Here is an 18,061-nt window from a genome sequence, read left to right as displayed (position 1 = left end):
CCAAGACCAAACAGTGGCAGTAATCCAAGGCCGAATAGTGGCGGAAATTGAGTGTAGAATGGCGGTAGTGGAGGAGTGAACTCCGTTTGATCGAACAGTTTTGATAATCCAGGACCGAACAATGGTAGCAACTGAGTGTAGAATGATGGCAATGGAGGAATGAATTCCCTCGGATCGAACTGTGGCAGATGATGCTTGGAATGCATAGTGACGACAACTGAGAGTAGAATGGTAGTTGTGGAGGAGTGAACTACTTCGGATCGAAAACTGGTAGCAATACACGACTGAGCAGTAGTGGCAACTAAATGTAGAATGATGGCAATGGATGAGTGAACTCCGTCAAATTGAAAAGTGGCGGCAATCTAGGACCGAACAGTAGCGGCAACTAAGTGTAGAATGATGGCAATGGAGGAGTGAACTCCGTCAGATCGAACAGTGGCAGATGATGTCAGGAATAGTACTAAGCAGAGATGGAATTAGTACTAAAGAAGAGCAGTACTATTAGTACTAAGAGGACGGGACTGCGTAAGACTTCCGAGAGAGAGAGAGAAAGAGAGAAGCGAAAGGAGAGATAGCGAGGATGAGAGAGAGAGAGAGAGATGATGATGACAACCAATATATTATGTGAAGGATAAGTACAAAATGGCTAAAAGGCTTAAGACTGGCGTTGAACCAATTTGGTTCAACATAATGCCTAGTGCCCTCTTTTATAGTGTTCTCAGGAATAATCCTGAAGCTTCTAGAATGTTCCACAGAGATCTGGAATATACATCAATTTTCTATGATAAAACATAAATGAAAATAATATCCTACGTATTACAATTTATAGTCTAATGGTAAGAGCTCGACCCATGTAGCATAAGATCATGGGTTCGAGTCTTGCCATATCATGACACTATCTCCCCCTTAAAGACGACGAGTGGAATGAGTCGGCGTTGATTGCGGACCGGGTTTGTCCGGATACTTTCGTTGGAAATCAGCAAGAAGATCCTGAGCATTGGCAACATGCTCGACGGGTTCCCAAGTACGTTCGCTTGGACTATAACCGAGCCAATCGACCAAATAATAAAGTTTGTTGCGAACAATTTTGGAATCGAGGATGGCAGCAACTTCATACTCTGGGCCGGCGTCAAACTCCAGCGGGGGCGGCGGTGGTGTAACACGATCGGGAATGGTGTTTGCTTTATAAGGTTCAAGAAGAGAACAATGGAAAACCGGATGTATCTGAAGCTGCGGAGGGAGATCAAGGTGGAATGTGACATCATTAACCTTACCCGTAATACGGAAAGGACCGAGTCGTTGATAATCCAACTTGTCGCACGGTCCAGTAGTCTTGATGTGACGAGGTAAGAGCCATACTCGATCTCCGATGGCAAAAGAGGAGGGAAGCCAATGACGATCCGCGTAAGTCTTCTGCGTCTGTTGAGCATGACGAAGATGAGTCGAGAGATCTGTCTGGATCTTGCGTAGTCTCTCCAAATGATCCCCGGCACGAGGATTGGTAGGTAACTCCGCAAAGTGGAGAATCTCGGCCCAATCGTCCTCTTGATAACTCCGGAAACACCGGAGATATTGCTCCAGTGTTTGGTTTGTTCGTTCCGCCTGCCCGTTGGTCTAAGGATGGTAGCCGGAGGAGAGGTTGTAGGAGACCTTGAGCATCTTGAAGAGATGCTGCCAAAAATTGGAGACAAAATGCGGTCCTCGGTCACTGATGATATTATCTGGGAGGCCATGATGCCGAAATACCTCACGCATAACAAGGGCGGCGGTTTCCTCACTAGTGATGGCTTTAGTACATGGCACAAAATGTGCCATCTTCGTATATCGATCGATGACGGTTAGGATAGCATCGAACCCCTTCGAGACCGGCAGATCTGTGATAAAATTAAGACAAATAGAGTGCCACGGCTTACTTGGAATCGGTAAGGGTTCCAACAAGCCATATGGATGGTGTCGTGGATCTTTGCTCGGCAGCAAGCATCACAGGTCTAAACGTAGTCGTCGACAAAACGACGCATGTGGGGCCACCAAAAAGATCGTTGCACTAGCTCCAACGTCTTAGTACTACCGAAATGTCCCGCCGTATGGGTGTCGTGACAATGTTGGACGATTTGAAGGCGACATGAGCAATCGGGGACATATACGCGCTTTTTAAAGAATAACAAACCCTCATGATATTCGAATTGTCGGTAGTCAATACCTGGTTGTTGAGATTGAGAACAGGATGCCCGAGAAGTATCAATGTGCGTCAGGATGTCTTGAGCAAAACTATCCGTCTTCAAGGTTGCACGTATGTCATCGGTAATCCGTGAATCCATCGGGGTGTGAAAAATCCCCGTCGTGTGCAATCGTGTTGGTCCCAAGATTACTTGCTTTTGATTATCAAATGTTGCATCACCAAGACGAGGTGCAAGGTATGACCGCCGTGATAGTGCATCTACTTTTCCTTGCTGCTTCCCCGGTCGATATGTGATTTTGAAGTCGAAACACGTGAGGAATTGCGCCCACCGAGCTTGCCGTCGATTTAGTACGCGAGCGTTTTGAAAATAAGCAAGATTTTTATGATCGCTAAAGACAATGACCTGATGTGGAGAGCCCTTTAAGAAATGCCGCCATTGCACAAATGAATCCACGATGGCTAATAACTCATGTATTTCGTAGTTGATTTCTGCAACATCAAATTTGCGCGAATGGAAAGCCACCGGATGCAATTCTTCTTTATCTCCTTGTTGAGAAAGGATGCTACCGAGGGCGAAATCTGATGCGTCGGCCTCCATGATGAATGGTTTGCTTGTATCCACATGAGCTAGAATCGGTGCCGATGTAAAGGCTTTCTTAAGATGCTGAAAAGCCATATCTGCTTCGATGGACCAAAGAAATGCGTGGCCCTTCTTCGTAAGTTGTGTGAGAGGTAAAATAATCTTCGAGTAATCCTATATAAACTTACGGTAGAAGTTAGCAAAACCTAGAAAACATTGTACATCTCGTACCGACCGTGGAATTTGCCACTCTGGTACAATTTGGATTTTAGCTGGATCCATGGCGATGCCTTTTGAGGAGATGACGTAGCCTAGAAATTCCACTTGCTTGCAGTCAAAGCTATTAGTACTATTAATACTATCAGACACTCCAAAGGGAAGAATTGACTCGGGTTTAGTACAGGTGACGATTTTATTTACTTGTCTTCTTGGCCTATGGGGACAATTGATGGCGATATGTCCTGGTCCACCGCAATAAAGACATAATCGATTGGCACGTCGTCATTGCTTTTCTTCTTCCGATAACGGGCCGCGTCGACACATGGTATCGATCTCCATCGGTGTTGAAGTATTTGCTTGAGGTATGTCTCGTGCAAACGGTTTAGCCGCGACTGCGGCGTAAGTGGGCTCCAGCCTAGACCGTGGTATCTGTAATTGACGTTCTGAACGTCGTTCGAAAAGGCGGTTGTCACATCGGACCGCCCGACTGATTGCCTCCGTAAGAGACTTTGGTTCTTCGGGGAAAGTTAGAAGTAGATCTTTGACATCGTTTCGCAAGCCATAGCGAAACTGCTCCATTAGTGCTTGATCATCCCAGGGTATATCTGAAGCAACTAGGCCGAAATCCGCCGCGTAGGCAGAGGCTGGACGATCGCCTTGACGCAATCGCCGGATCTTGTTGATCGTCGTCCTGATGTTGTCGGTGTCTCCAAAGCAGGCTTTAAACTCACTAATAAAATCTTCAAAGTTATTAAGCAAGGGCGATTGTTTTTCTAGAAGCGGAGCGAACCATGCTAAGGCTGAGCCACTAAGCAATGTGCCTATTAAGCCGACTCGGGATGCATCATTGGGATAACGGGAAGGATGCATTTGGAGGACTAATCGTACCTGATTAAGGAATCCCCTGAATTGCGATCGTGTTCCATCAAATTTCACAGGAAGTCCAATCTTCGGCTCTTTATGAAATCCTTGGGGACTTGATCCTTGTTGTTGCAATGCCGCTTCGAGTTGTTGCACCCGTAACGCTAACTCCCCATGTTGTTGCTGTGTTTGTTGTTTTTCTAGAGCGATTTGTTGCAGATCCCCTATCAGTCGTTGGTTTTCTTGTTCCAAGGCAACAAATTTTTCTTTTAAGCACTGTAGCTCAGAGAAAACGGATTGATATTCTTGGGCGCTAACAGTAGCCATAGTATAGGGAAAAGGGTAGGAGGATGAGGGAGAATGACAAGTAGGTTGGAGAAAAAAAAATTGGTTCAAACTGTCAGGAATAGTACTAAGCAGAGATGGAATTAGTACTAAAGAAGAGCAATACTATTAGTACTAAGAGGACGGGACTGCGTAAGACTCCCGAGAGAGAGAGAGAAAGCGAGAAGCGAAAGGAGAGATAGCGAGGATGAGAGAGAGAGAGAGAGATGATGATGACAACCAATATATTATGTGAAGGATAAGTACAAAATGGCTAAAAGGCTTAAGACTGGCGTTGAACCAATTTGGTTCAACATAATGCCTAGTGCCCTCTTTTATAGTGTTCTCAGGAATAATCCTGAAGCTTCTAGAATGTTCCACAGAGATCTGGAATATACATCAATTTTCTATGATAAAACATAAATGAAAATAATATCCTACGTATTACAATTCATAGTCTAATGGTAAGAGCTCGACCCATGTAGCATAAGATCATGGGTTCGAGTCTTGCCATATCATGACAGATGATGCTTGGAACGCACAGTGACGACAACTGAGAGTACAATTGTGGCAGTGGAGAAGGAGTGAACTCCCTCAAATCGAACAGTAGCGGCAACCAAGTGTAGAATGATGGCAATGGATGAGTGAACTCCGTCAAATCGAAAAGTGGCAACAATCTAGGACCGGTCACCGAATAGTAGCAACAACTGAGTGTAGAATGATGGGAATGGAGGAGTGAACTCCGTCAGATCAAACAGTGGCAGATGATGCTTGGAATGCACAGTGATGACAACTGAGAGTAGAATGGCGGTAGTGGAGAAGGAGTTAACTCCGTCAGATCGAAAAGTGGCAGCGATATACGACCTTCACAATAGCGGCAACTGAGTGTAGAATGACGACAATGGAGGAGTGAACATTGTCGGATTGAACAGTGGCAGATGATACTTGGACCACACAGTGCCAGTAACTAAGTGTAGAATAGTGGCAACGGAGGAGTGAACTCAATAGGGTTTAGCAACAATGGTAGTAATCTAAGCCAGAATACTCAACCAAAGATTGCCCACGTGACGTGGCAACGGATCATGCATAATGGACCTAGGAATTCGGTATATAATTTATGGTGCACATATCAATTTATGTTGCACATTTATGGTGCTCATTTATATAATTAAAACTCTCTACTATTGTCAATGGTAGCTTTTTGCAAAAATGACTATTTATGAATGGTAGCTTTTTGCATAGCTAATTAGCTATGTCCTTGACATAGCTAATTGTTTCCACTCGCATGCTTTCACCCCACTATCATTTTGTGTGTGAGCGGGTTTTGAGCGGTGAAGTCGAACTTTGGTATATTCAGACGGATCGACAAGTTGCTGACATCTTCACCAAACCGCTCGGATCCAACAAGTTGCAGCACTTCACCGAAATGCTTGGTGTATAGCATCTCGACGTGCCGCCCTTGAGGGGGAGAACAAGAATGGGCAAAGGCACTAGTGATGGCACCGGACAAGGAGCCTGAGAGGAAGAAAGAACCAAGGGGGGAGATGAGCAGAAAAAGGAAGCCAACTCCCCCGAAGGAGTCGGCACATCCAAACAAGTCGGAACAAGTGGCAGTGGCAGCAAAGTCAAAAAGGATAGAGCCGATCGGAAGAAGGCCAAGACCCGGTCGTGGTCTAATGTGGTGAAGAGCCTGAAAACCGGAGACGAGTTGGAGAACACCAACTCAAACAAGAACCAGAACAAATCGGAAGTGACCTATTCGGACAAGAGCCGGAATGAATCAGAGACAACCGATTCAGTTCAATAGATGAATTCGGAAGAGCCGGATCTTCGTAGGGCCAACCAAACACAAACGCATTGGAAGTCAACACCAACACAAAGGAGCCGACGGGTTGACAACCGCCGGAGTTATAGCAGCAAGGGAGCTGAAATGGGCCTGTTGAGTAGACAAGCCAACCAAGGAGATCGAGGTGCCCAGAACCAGAAGGGTCACGACAAATGAGACCAAACCGGACGAGGAGCACGAGCAAGGCGGAATGACGCCAAAAGGAGTTGGGTGGAAGGACCGGCTGCCACAAACACTAACACCACGATCTGACCTCAAGTTGAGCTTGAGGGGGAGTGTTGAGCGAGCAAGCTCAACCGGATCCGGAACGACTCAATAAGCTAGAGCCGGATCGGTATCTGGATGGTATCCGGAAACAACCGACCAGATCGGGGAGACAGATTCGAGTGCAAACTAGAAGCTTAGTTGTAGCCTAGACTACTAGGTATTCATTGTCTCGTAGTTGGTGTCAATCGCTCGTATGAGCATTGAAGTACATAGTACTTTTGTAAGTCCTTTTGAGGACTTGTATAAATAGTGTTGTTTAGCATGTTGTATGTACAGAGTTTTCAAAATGTTATTTTGAATTGAGTTTATGTTCTGCTCTCTCTGTCTCTCCCACACGTATTCTCTGTGTTAAGTTCTCCATTAAACCTTCTCTCATTTTCTGTTGCTATCCGGCTGAGCCGCTTTGTTAAACGCTTCCGCACGTTTACTTTGACATAACTCCCGAACCAAAAAATCTCGCATAAGTCGTGATGTTGTGTTCGACAAGTCTGCATCGTGGTACTTACCTTCGCCTCCAACCCTTGACGGCTCCATTCCGATCTCTGACGAAGAGGTCAACGAGGCTGAAATGCCTCGGGACAAAGGAGACATCGGAGCTCTTGAAGAGAGTCTGATCTCATTTAGGCTAAGTAGGCCTAATGAATGACTAAGTCAGCATGACCAGTCAAACGCAGAGACGGTGAGTAGTGGAGACTCGGTCATGCATTCCCCGTGCAGGAAGCCGAGGACACGGTTTACGCGCAAAGAGAAGGGAAAGAAGAAGATGCCGGAGTATGGCACTAATAAAGACGAGTTGGATCGAAGCGAATAAGACTCTGAGAAGAACGAAGATGAAGCTTTGGAAACAAAGTCCGCGTCAGCCAAGAGGACCTCAAAATCGGCTAATGAGCAATTACGCCGATCTACCCGCCAGAAGAACCCCGTAGTGCAGTTCGGATACAACGAGTACATGGCACATCATTATACGTACATGACGTGAGTGGCGGAAGTGTGTGAGGCGGAGAGCTCCATAGAAGTGGCGAAGGACGCAAATTGGCGTGCCGCAATGGAGGAAGAGATGCACGCATTAGCGGAAAATGAAACCTAGGACCTGGTTGACGCCCCGAAGGGTGTAAAGCCGATTGGATGCAGGTGGGTGTAAAAGGTCAAGTACAACACCGACAGCTCTGTCAACCTCTACAAGGCTCGGTTAGTGGCGAAGGGATATGCACATCAACACTACATCGACTATAATGAGACCTTTGCGATGGTCGCGAAGATGCCAATCGTTGGTGTCTTGCTTGCGGTAGCCGTAGTAAAGGGGTGACATTTACATCAGATGGATGTAAAGAATGTGTTCCTGCAAGGAGAACTTGAGGAACAGGTGTACATGGTACAACCTCCCAGATTTCAGTCCGGAAAGAACACTTTGGCGGTATGCCGACTGAAGATGTCCCTCTACGGACTAAAACAAGCCCTACACACGTGGAACACGAAGATCACGCAGTGCCTACGTCGGATAGGGTTAGTGACGTCCAAATCAAACTTTTCATTGTTTGTCTGGCACGGTCGACCGAGACCGGTTAGTATTTTACTTTATGTTGATGATTTAGTCATTGTCGGCGCCGATCTAGATGAAATCGGCCGCGTAAAGTCCCAACTCGTAGCTGTCAGGAATAGTACTGAGACAGAGAGGATATTAGTACTAAGAGATGAATATTATTACTAAGAGGAAAAGAGGGTGTAGAACACTCGAGAGAAGGAGAGAGAGAGAGAGAGAGAGAGAGAGAGAGAGAGAGAGAGCATGATGATGACAACGATGGCTAGGAGGCTTAAGACTTGCGTTAAAACGATTTGGTTCGAAATAATGCCTTATGCCTCCTTTTATAGTGTTGTTAGGAGTACTCCTAAAGTTTCTAGAATGTTCCAAAGAAATCTGGAAATATACATCAATTTTCTATAGTGAAATAATAAATGAAAATAATATACTTTGTATTATAATATATAGTTTAATGGTGAAGAGCTTGACCCATGAAACATAAGGTCATGGGTTCAAGTCTTGCCACATCATGACACTATCCCTCCTTTAAAATGATCACGAGTGTGATTAGTCGTTTTGGATTGAGGACCCAATTTGTCTGGATATTGACGAGCATTGGTCACATTCTCTATTGGTTCCCAAGTACGCTTATTGGGACTATATCCTAGCAAATCAACTAAATAGTCGAGCTTGTTGCGAACAATCTTGGAATTGAGGATGGCGGCAACCTCGTACTCAGGTCCATCTTCAAGTTCGATCAGGGGTGGAGGTTGTTTAATACGACCTGGGATGGTGCTGTCTTGATAGGGTTCGAGGAGAGAGCTATGAAACACCGGATGTATCCGAAGTTGTGGAGGTAGATTGAGACGAAAAGCAACATCATTAATTTTTCCAATAATACGAAAAGGACCTAATGGCCGATAATCGCCGCAAGTAGTCTTGATGTGTCCTGGTAGTAGCCATACCCGATCTCCAATGTTAGAACTGGATGGAAGCCCATGACGATCCGCGTAAACCTTGTGTGTTTGTCAATGGGCTAGTTGTAGATGAGTAGATAAATCCGCTTGTATCTTGCGTAACCGCTCTAAACGATCTTCTGCGCAAGGATTTGTAGGTAACTCTGGGGTTTCAAACACACACCACTAAGGGTGACAACCTGTATAAGTATAAAACGGTGTAACCTTTGTCGAAGAGTGGGCAGAGTTATTATACGCAAATTCGGCAAACTGGAGAATATCTACCCAATCATCTTGATGATAGCTTAGAAAGCACCAATTGTCTGTTTGTGAGTGGTAGCCAGAGGAGAGATTACAAGTGACCTTGAGCATTTTAAAAGTTCTAGAATTTCGAGACGAACTGGGGTCCACGATCACTGATGATACTATCACGAAGGCCATGATGCCAACATACTTCACGCATGACAGTTTCGACAATTTCTTCAATGGAGATTTCCTTAGTACATGGCAGGAAATGGACCATCTTCGTATATCGATCTACTATTGTTAAGATCGCATCGAATCCATTTGTGACCGGAAGATCTGTGATGAAATCTAGAGCAATGGATTGTCATGGCTTGCTTGGAATGGGCAATGGTTCTAATAAACCATATGGATGATGCCTTGGCATTTTTACTCTGCAACATGTATCACAAGTCCCAACAAAATCTTCGACAAATTGTCGCATATGGGGCACCAGAATGATCGTTGTACTAAATCTAATGTTTTAATACTACCAAAATACCCAGCTGTATATGTGTCATGACAATTTTGGACTACTCGAAGGTGACAAGAACCATTAGGAACATACAAAATTTTCTGAAAGAATAGTAATCCATCATGACATTCGAATTGTCAATAGTCCGTACCTGGTTGTTGCGACTGTGAACAAGATGCTCGAGAGGGATCAATTTGTGCTAGAATAGCTTGGGCGAATGCATTTGTCTTCAAGTCCTCACGTATGGTATCTATAATGTGAGAATCAAAGGTCATATTGAAGACCTATGTTGCTTACAATCGTGTCGGTCCCAAGATTACTTGCTTTTGGTTATCGAAAGTTGGTTCGCCAGGACGCAGTGCTAGATACGAGTACCTTGATAATGCATCTTCCTTCCCTTGTTGCTTCCTCAGATAATATGTAATTTTGAAGTCGAAACGAGTGAGGAGTTGGGCCCACCAAGCTTGACGTCGATTTAACACGAGCATTCTAAAAGCAAGCAAGGTTTTTGTGATCACTGAATACGGTGACTTGATGAGAAGATCCCTCTAGAAAATGCCTCCATTGCGTAAAATAGTCAACTATTGCTAATAGCTCGTTATCATGAATTTCATAGTTGATTTCGGCGGCATCAAACTTGCGTGCGTGGAAAGCCAAATGATGTAGCTTTTCATTATCGCCTTGTTGTGACAGAATGCTACCCACGGTGAAATCCAACGCGTCTTGCTTCAATGATGAATGGTTTTTCCGGATCAACATGAGCTAGAATAGGAGCTGATGTAAATGCCTTCTTAAGAATCTCAAAAGCCATGTCTGCTTCTTCAGACCAAATAAACGATTGTCCCTTCCTGGTAAGCTATGTGAGAGGCAGAAAAAGCTTTGAGTAATCCTGTATAAACTTGCGGTAGAAATTGGCAAAGCCTAAAAAGCAAGTTTTGACCTTAGCTAGATCCATGGAGATGCCTTCCGAGGAAATGACATAGCCCAGAAATTCTACCTAGTTGCACCCGAAATTACATTTTTCCAACTTTGCATAAAGACCATGTTCTCAAAGTCGTTTTAGTACTAACAGTACATGAGAATCATGCTCTTCTTGGGTCTTCGAATAAACCAGTAGATCATCCAAATAGATGATCAAACAAACATCCAAGAGATCTCAGAATATATCATTTGCCATGTGCTTGAAGACTGTTAGCGCATTAGTGAAGCTGAATGGCATGACCGTATACTCGAAGTGCCCATATCTGGTGCGAAACGCAGTCTTCCATTCATCTCCTGGTCAGATCCGTACGAGGTTATATGGTCCTCATAAGTCGATCTTTGTGAAGAACCTTGCACCATTGATCCATTCTAAAATACTTGAGATAACAGGAAGTGCATACCTATTCCTGATGGTGACCTTATTCAAGCCACGGTAATCTACGATGAGACGAAGTGATCCATCCTTTTTCTTGACAAAGAAAATGGGTTGCGCCGGGTGGAGATTTCGAATGTTGAATGAAACCATTTGCCAAATTCTCCTCTATAAAGGCTCGAAGGACTTCTAGCTCGGTTGCTGACAAATTGTAGATCGGTCCCTATGGTGTCTCTTTTCCTAGTTGTAAATCGATGGGGCAATCATATGGTCGATGGTAAGGAAGCGTATTGGCTTGTACTTTATTGAACACATCGGCATAATGAAGATACATCTCTAGAAGTTGAACAGTGGACTCCTCTTTAGTGGTGTTGGAGGGTTTTACTGATCGTCGGGTTTGTCGATACCAGATTTTTCTTGTTCTCCAATCTATGTCTGGGTTATGTAATTCGAACCATGGTAATCCCAAAACATTGGGATGTTCTAGGATACTAATTATATTAAATGATACTACACACTCTATATTATCTAGGTCAATATTAACGGGATCTGACTCTTCTAGGATATTTCCGGAAGCAATGGACGACCATCAATGACTACTACAGAGGCTGGACACGGGAGTTTTCTTAGGGATATCTGATGAGCTTGGGCAAAATTCCTATCCATGAAGCAAGAATTAGCTCCAGAATCTAGGAGTGCTAAGACATGTACTAGAGAGGTACTTTTAGTACTGTTCAGAGACAAGCTCAACCTTTGTGCGTAATACGATGCGTAACCAGTGCGTAGATTGGGTGCATAAAACCGGTACGCAGACCGGTGCGTAGAAAGGTCGTATTGGTGCGTAGACCAAAAGGCCGTTAGAAAGATATTCCTCGTAAGGAATAGTTTTGGGAGTAAGTGTCGAGGCTCATTTATGAGCAGTCAAGTACTGTCAGTACTTGTGTCAGCCCACTGTCAGGGCTTGTATAAAAGTGCTCACTGAGCACATCCTATGTACAGATTGAGTATTATTTTTCGAATTTAAGTTCTTGTGTTACTCTCTCTCTGTCTCTCCTGTGCGTTGTCGAGATATTACGCAAGTGCGTGTGGAAACGAGGCGGGACCGCGGGGGTCTCGAACCAAAGAGCAAGCGAGGGAGGAGAAAGAGAGAGAACCGGCTACGCAGGACCGGGGATACACAGGGACACGGCCCTTCAGCACGGATAACGCGAACAGACACCGACACAGACAGATGCGAAAGACTAAATATGTATATTAACAAAAATGGCTAACACGACTACAACCCTCGATGGGGCACAGGATGGTTACAACCGAACAGGCCGGCGAACAGATGCCGATGCTTGTTCGCTTCGACGCACAAAGGGGTAGCAGGTCGGAGGTGCTGCCGGAAGCACTCGGGCGTTCCTCGAAACAGCGCGAGCCTCCTCGGGACCCTGCACAGAAAGCTATGGAGCTCAAGAAGGAAGGAAACAGAGAGAGAAGCGTCCAGAAACGGTCCGACAGCACTTCGTCCTCTCTGCGTGAGATGCCTGCAACAGCTCTTTCCTGCTCCTTATATAGGCCGACGAGCAGGCCGTCATGTCAGCTTTATCCCCTGTCCCTTTCGAACAGGGATCCGCTCCGTTCTTCACGCATCCGCGTAGTTACGCCGCCGACTCGTACAGTTCCTTAGCTCGCGCGCGCGACCGAAAAGACTGTTCGCGCGGTCTTTGTCTCCACTTGTGTTAGGGCCCGTTCCTGCCGATTATCCTCCTAATTCGCTTCTATGTACAACTTGGAGCGTGCGCGCGTGAAGAACCGGTTCCCACGCCTTGGTGCGCCGATTCCGCTTATGGACGGTTTTCTTCACGACATCCGCCCCCACCTAACCGCGCATCCTCCGGTATGCGCCAAGAGAGTTGGGACGGAGAAAACCGGCCCGTCTTCATTCCTCGCCCGTCGGTTCTTCCTCGTTTTCGGATCGTTCGTCACTGCTGACTAGGAGAGCCGGGTCTGGCTCGTCGTCGTGTCGCTTCTTGAACGCTTTGATCCGCTTCCCTGCAACCGGTATTGCCATTCTCGTGCCGTCGAGTTCCGCCAGGTGATATGTCCCGTTGTCATTGGCGCTCCGTACCACGTAAGGCCCGAACCACCTTCGTGCGAACTTCCGTGTAGCTCGGTGCTGGTTGTCGAGGCTGCTGTCGTAGACGAGCACCCAGTCACCTTCTTCGATTTTCTTCGGTCGGAGCCGGTGCGTTCGGTCGAACCTGGCGTTGTTCTTTGTCCTCGCCACCCGGAGCTTCTCTGCAGCCAGTTCCACGTCCTCCGGTCTCCGCTCGAGCTGTCGTATACGCGCGGCCAACAACTCCTCCCGGCTCATCTCGTCCCTCCAGTCGACCGTTGCCCATGAGGAGATCGTCCGTTCCATCGGCATGATCGGCTTCTGGCCGAACATGAGCTCCGTCGGCATGTACCCGGTTACCGAACTGTGCGTGGTCCGGTCTGCCCACAAAGCATAAGGTAGCAGCCGCGGCCAGTTACCGACTCGGCCTCCGCATGCCCGAACCAACGCCTTGACGATCGGCCCGTGTCCGCGCTCCACCTTTCCATTCGCCTCCGGATTGTACGCAGTGGTGAGCGAGAGCTTGACTCCCAGCCGGTCGAACAGCTCCGCGGCTTCTTCGGCGTCCAACTCCCCTCGGTCAGCCACGATCTTCCCGATGCACCCGTACCGGCATATCACGTCCTCGATTAGGAACCGACATACGGCCGCGGTCGTTTTGTTCGGAAGGGCCCGGCCTTCCACCTGGTTCGTCAGATCCTCCCGCGCTAGGACCAGGTACCGCATCTGTCCTACCCCCATTGGCATCGTCACCAGATCTACCATCCATTTGAAGTGGATGGTCGGAGGGTACGTAGGGTGAAGCTCGTCCCGGTGTCGGACCACGGAGTGCATTTGACAGCTCTCGCAAGTTGTCACGAATCGATGCACGTCCCGGTACAGTCCCGGCCACCAGTACTTCTCCTTTATCTTCTCGAACGTGGCCCAAGTTCCACGGTGTCCGGCCCAAGGGCTGTCGTGGTAGGCCGTCAGCAGCTCCTCCTGTTCTTCCTTCATCGCCACCACCCGGAGCGGAGCGCCGTCCCTCTTCTTCGGGTGCTTCCATAGATAGCCATCCCGGAGAAAGAACCGGTACGCTTTCTTCCGGATCCGGTTGGCCTCGTCTTTCGTCCATGACGCATCCGGCGCCATTGTCCTCAAGAACCCGCCGATCTGCAGCCACTCCCCGTCGTACTTGCTCGCGTCGAAGTCGTTAAGCGCCGGAGTGCTCGTCCCGACGGTTGTTACGTATGCTGCCTCGAAGAAGTCCACGCCGACCTCTTCGTCCTCCGAAACCATGCCGCCCTCGTCATCGAACCTCGCCCTCGAAAGCATGTCGGCCATGGCGTTGTCTTTCCCGGAAATGTGTCGTATTTCTGGGTCCAGGGACTTGATGTACGCTATCCACCTGAGCATTGCCAGGTCCGGCATCGCGCATCCGGAAACCATGCCGAGAATCGGCATGCAATCCGTCTCTATGATTACCTCTGTCCCGATCAGATAGTCCTTGTCGGCCTTCACCGCCGAAACGATACCCCAGAGTTCGCGTTTAACCTGGGCGTATCCTCGCTGCCGCTCACTGAGGACCTTCGCGCCGAATCGGATCGGAAACCGATTGCCGTCCTCGTCTTCTTGGTTGACGACCCACCCGATTCCAGTCAGACTCGTGTCAACCGTTATGTACACTGGGGTGCCCTTCCTGTAGACGGCCTTTCGGAGCGCCGGTGTTGCCGAAAGAGCCTCCTTCAGCTTCCGGACCGACTCCGTGTGCTTGTCTAGCCATTCGAATCTTCGCCCTTTTTTCAATAATCCGTACAGCGGCTCCGCGACGTGCGCGTAATGCGGGATCCATATGTGGTAGAAGGCGCATGCTCCCAAGAATCTTCGTACTTCCGTGACCGAGCTGCAATCAGGCTTCATCGCGGAGATGGCTTCTACCTTTGCCGGAGACGGTTTCCGGCCATATGGTCCACATAAATGTCCGACCACCATGATTTCCGACTGCCCGAAGGCTGACTTCTCCCCCGAGAAGGTGAGCCTCGCATCCTCTAGCCTTTGTAGCACCTTCTCGCAGTCGTCGATGTGCGTCATCACGAATCGCCGGCATCCGTCCGGCCCGATCGTCTCGTCCTTCTCTTCTACCGGGCATCCCTTGATCGGGATGTCGTCTAGAAACGGCATGGTGATGTCCGGGATGCAGTCCCTCAGCACCTTGTTCATTGCATTCACCATGTGGGCCACCGAGTTGGTCCCTCCTTGCGGCAGCGTACACATCCGCACTAGGCCGAGGGGAGTTCGCATCGTCGTAATGTCTCTGCTCTCCACGGCTAGCTGGAACTGGTCGTACCCTGAGTATAGATCACCGACCGAGTAAATCGACCTTCCGGCGAAGGCCTCCGAGAACTCGTCTATGGTCGGTCCGATCCCTGCGTTCCGAATGGTCACTCTGTTGACCGGCTGCAGGTCCTGAATGAAGCGCAACGATCCGTTTTTCTTTGGTACGGTAAACCATCGGTTTGAATATGGGGCGCTCGACGGCTCGAGAATGCCCATATCAACTTTTTGCTTCAACAGCTCCATCAACTTCGGGATGTGAGCTCTCGGAACCGGAATTGGCTTGAGACTCCATGGTACATGCGGTACCGTGAATATCACCATTGGCTCTACGATCGTCGGGTCTACGCACCCGATTTCCTCCGGTGAGAATGCGAAGGCTTTCCCGTGCCTTCCGAGCATTCTCCGAAACCGGTCTTCCTCCACCGGCAGTAGGAACCCGCCCCCACCGATCTTCAGCTCGCGGAGCGTCTCGTTGGTGAAGGTGTGTCCTATGCAGGCCGGATCTCGTAAGCTGGGGTCCGACGCTACCCCTTTGATTCGGGATTCGCTGCCCTCCGGTAAGGGCGCCGCAACTGGCCTCACCTTCCGGTCCACAGTCTTGTACTTGGTGCTAACTCGGGCCGTCCGTTCCGACTCGAGCCCTCGACCGAAGTCCGCGATGACTTCGTACATTTCTTCGGAACACACCGGTATCGTCCGGTCTTCGTTAAGGTCTTCTTCGACTACCTTCCCCAGCATTCCCAAGGTGTCGTCGAAGGAGACTGCCTCCACGGCTCCGTCGATTTCTTCGTCAGGGCCGAGAACTCCGCACGCCCGAAGTCTCCCCTCCATCTTTGTTTTCTCTCGGCCGGCGATGCCGACCATCGTACATGCTCCGCTGTCGGAGAAGCAAAATTTCCTACCTATTGTACACGGTTTTATCGTACAGATCTGGGGTTTTCCCAGAGCATCCGGACTGTCGCGGCCCCACGCCTTGGCAGTCCTCTCTAAAAATCCTCTCGGTTTTCGGAACCGAGGGAGTCGCGGTTACGTTCGTGGTTCGGCCGTACCGTCAGAAACTGGACCGAATGGCGCCCGTCTTGGCTTTTGACCCTCGCGTAGGCCGAACCATTGTCCAGCACCTTGGTCTCCATTCGTGCCGCCGTGATGTACGGCTCTCCCAGTATGACCGGATGCGAAGACGTCTCCTGCACGAAGAAGTGTTGGTCAATCTCGACGTCGCCGATCTTGACTCGCACATTCGGACAGGCCCCGTGCAGTTCCTCGGTGGCGCGCGTTGCTGCCCTTATTTTCCACCCGTGCTTGGTGTTGATCGGCCATTTGCCCTTCTTATAGAAGTCCATGGACATCAAATTGATCTCCGATCCGTGGTCCACCAAAGCTATCACCGGTTCCTGGACATCGCCGATCTTCACCGGGGTTTCCGTGGTCGCTCGGGCCCAGTGTGGTCTCGAATAGTGGCTTTCCGCCCACTCGTCTCCCAGCGCCATGTCGTCTAGGTGCGTCGTCCGCACTTCCACCGGTCTTTCCGGTTCTGTCTCCGTTGACAGCCTCTTCCGTTTCACCAAGTCCACGATGGAGTCGTGGAACTCCTTCTTGGCGATTCCCAGCACCTCTCGTAACGACAGCTCCACCTTGCTGTCGAGGATCCGTTCCTCCAGGACCTTTCGTAAGTCCGCGGTCCTTTCTATCTCCGTCCCCAGACGGTACCCGCCCTTCTGGGGTTTATCTTGCGTACCGGCCCCGCCGGCTTCGTCCCGTCGTGGCCCGGACCGGGTCTCGTATCGTTGTGAGGGCCCGGTCGTCCCGGGTTTCCCCACCCGCTTCTCTTCTACCAGAGCCTCGTAGTTCTGGCAAGCGGCTTCCACGAAGCGCGTCTTTTCCTCGACCGGGTCGCTCCACCCGGTCATCTCCCGTACCCGTTTCTCCGCACGGTCCGATTCCTCCCTTTTAAGCCTTGCACCGGCAAGGCCTTCCAGCATCGTCGGCCAGAATCCAGCTTTGCTTTCCCTTTGGGCCTCGCCGCCCCCGACTCGAATGCCGGCCGACGCCGAGTAGTGGACGGTTTCCGCGTGTCGGGCCGCCGCCTCTTCCATCAACCTTTTCATACCACCTCGCCCGTCGTTTCGGCTCAGGGCCCTTCGGGTGTCGCTGGCATGCACCCGTCCTTCCCACAGGTACACCACCCTGTTCCTCAGCGCCTCCGCGAAGTCGCCGCAGTCCTTCCGAATGTGGCCGACTTCATCGCACCACATGCACCTGTTTCCTGCCGCCGGCCGTCGGTCACGAGCCGGTTCGCCACCTTCCCTTCGGGCTTGCGCGATTTGGAGGTCCTTTATCGCCCTCGTCAATTCCTCCAGCGCCGCTCCTCCGGTTGAGCCTCTGACTACGCCGGTCGAAGCCGAACCGGTTTCCAACCACTCTCGGCTCTCTTCCTTTCGCACCTGTGGCGCTGGTTCGAGCTTCCTTGCTGCGACCGAGCCCGACCCGGTTGCCCCGTTATCCGCCCATTCTCGCCGTTTGTCGAAACGGCCACAGACTTTCTTGACAGCCGCCCAGTCGGTAGTGAGCCCGTCTTCGGTTTCCAGCAAGAGGCCCACTTGCTCCCGATCCCGCTCGTCGACCGACTTGACAAACAGCAAGACCCGGCTCGTGTCCAGGATGGTTCGGTCGAGCGCCGAAAGGCGCGCAAAGTTTTCCTCGAACTCCCGGAGGAGTGCCGACGCGTTTCTTCCCTTCCCCGGGGACTCCACCCATTCCATGAACCTTCGCTTCGAAAGCC

The sequence above is a fragment of the Azolla caroliniana genome, unplaced genomic scaffold (genome assembly GCF_043228905.1).
Source record: "Azolla caroliniana isolate FFs.n. ecotype wild unplaced genomic scaffold, voAzoCaro1.0.p SCAF_11, whole genome shotgun sequence".
Classification (NCBI taxonomy): domain Eukaryota; kingdom Viridiplantae; phylum Streptophyta; class Polypodiopsida; order Salviniales; family Salviniaceae; genus Azolla; species Azolla caroliniana.
This window is presented reverse-complemented; position numbering follows the sequence as displayed.